This window comes from Schistocerca americana, unplaced genomic scaffold, assembly GCF_021461395.2.
Source record: "Schistocerca americana isolate TAMUIC-IGC-003095 unplaced genomic scaffold, iqSchAmer2.1 HiC_scaffold_47, whole genome shotgun sequence".
In the NCBI taxonomy this organism is placed as follows: domain Eukaryota; kingdom Metazoa; phylum Arthropoda; class Insecta; order Orthoptera; family Acrididae; genus Schistocerca; species Schistocerca americana.
The window spans coordinates 1115001-1117500 of NW_025726203.1; positions in this window are offsets into that span (position 1 = coordinate 1115001).

Consider the following 2500-nt stretch of genomic DNA (forward strand, 5'->3'; position numbering starts at 1 on the left):
ATGTCGTACCGTAACCTAACCTATGTCGTACCGTAACCTAACCTATGTCGTACCGTAACCTAACCTATGTCGTACCGTAACCTAACCTATGTCGTACCGTAACCTAACCTATGTCGTACCGTAACCTAACCTATGTCGTACCGTAACCTAACCTATGTCGTACCGTAACCTAACCTATGTCGTACCGTAACCTAACCTATGTCGTACCGTAACCTAACCTATGTCGTACCGTAACCTAACCTATGTCGTACCGTAACCTAACCTATGTCGTACCGTAACCTAACCTATGTCGTACCGTAACCTAACCTATGTCGTACCTTAACCTAACCTATGTCGTACCTTAACCTAACCTATGTCGTACCTTAACCTAACCTATGTCGTACCTTAACCTAACCTATGTCGTACCTTAACCTAACCTATATTGCGCCTTAACCTAACCTATATTGCGCCTCAATGTAACCTATATTGCGCCTCAATGTAACCTATATTGCGCCTCAATGTAACCTATATTGCGCCTCAATGTAACCTATATTGCGCCTCAATGTAACCTATATTGCGCCTCAATGTAACCTATATTGCGCCTCAATGTAACCTATATTGCGCCGCAATGTAACCTATATTGCGCCGCAATGTAACCTATATTGCGCCGCAATGTAACCTATATTGCGCCGCAATGTAACCTATATTGCGCCGCAATGTAACCTATATTGCGCCGCAATGTAACCTATATTGCGCCGTAACCCAACACACGTTGGGCCTTAACCCAACACACGTTGGGCCTTAACCCAACACACGTTGGGCCTTAACCCAACACACGTTGGGCCTTAACCCAACACACGTTGGGCCTTAACCCAACACACGTTGGGCCTTAACCCAACACACGTTGGGCCTTAACCCAACACACGTTGGGCCTTAACCCAACACACGTTGGGCCTTAACCCAACACACGTTGGGCCTTAACCCAACACACGTTGGGCCTTAACCCAACACACGTTGGGCCTTAACCCAACACATGTTGGGCCTTAACCTGCTCTGTAATTGTCATACGACGCGTTAAATTAGTGTAGTGTTGCCTAACTGCAACCCCCGCAACATAGTTTGCTACTCGCACTGCCCGGTCCGCAGTGTATCGCTTCATGTTAAACACCTTGCAGCTATACACTGTAATGTGGATGGCAGCAGGACGTACATGCTCAATGCCCTTTGCAGTTGTTCATTGGCATTTGCAGTTGTTCATTGGCATTCGCATGGCGAAGCACTTAGCCTACGCTGTGGTACGGCCTGTGTCAACTGTCCGCTGATGTTGTACGTCCAAATCACACACTGTACTGCACATTGGTCCTCATGTACTGAATGATACATCGTGGTACATGTGACCGTACAACGACTGCGCCAACAACGGCGAACCATGCGGTCCAAATGTTGTGCACTCAGCTACGTGTCGTCTCCCTATAAGAGCTGGATTGCAGTGTGGTATGCCCTGGATGGCGATCAGCATGAGCCGTCTGTTGATGTAGTGGCGCGTGTTGTCAGACGTAGTCGTCTCTTCTCACACACCGTGATAGCATGGTGCACTGCGTTCCACATCTGCGACATGCGACAGAGGCCGGTTGACAGTCGTTCGCGCAATGGACATCGCATACGTACGGGGGCCACCTTCCACGTGTTCGCGAAGCGTGCACATGTTGTTGCGTGTATGTGGGCAGACATAGTGTGTCGTGACACCTGACACAGGCATGCAACAATCGTTGAATTTGCAAATGGCGATGGACGCCTACGTTTGCTGGTGACGTTACGCAAATGAACAACTGGTAAACCGTTGTGGTGCGGTTGTTCTCGCTAGAGGTGAATCAGTGATGGCGACGATCGGTTGAGCTACCAACCGGTTGTTCCAGCGATACCCACCATGCCCACGAACGTGAATGGCATCTGGGTGTGAAGCGATACGCGGCGGTGGCTGGGTGGGACCGTCCCCGGCCGGTGAGGGGGGGCCTCCCGGCGTGCTGGCCGCGCGGTGCGTGGGCGCACGCGCTACAGCCGGCTGGTGGGGGCGGCCAGTGGCAGGCGCGCCGGCCGACGGAGGCGGCAGGCGGCGCAGCTGCGCGCCGGCGCACCCTGCACGCGGCGCCGTGCGGCCAAAGTAGGTCCTCGCGGGCCCGGTGCGAAGCGCGGTGGACATCTGCAGTGTGCTGGTCCGATTGAGGACTGTGTGCGCTGAGGATGCGCCGCCGCCCGGCGCTCGGCGCCGCGACGCCGTCTGCTGCTCGGTCGCCTCTGCGGTTCTCGCAGGTGGTTTGTATCGCAGCTGTGCGGACGTGTTGGCGCGTGCGCTGTGCTGGGAGAGTTCGCTTCGGCACCCAAGTGGGGCTTTTGTCCTTCTGTGGCGCTGGCGTTGGAGCTGCCGGTCACCGTAGGTGGCGCGTGTTGTCTCCCGCCGGCAATGCCACGACAGCACGCTCCCGGGCCTCTGTCGGCAGCGGCAAGCTCAGTTGGGAGCACG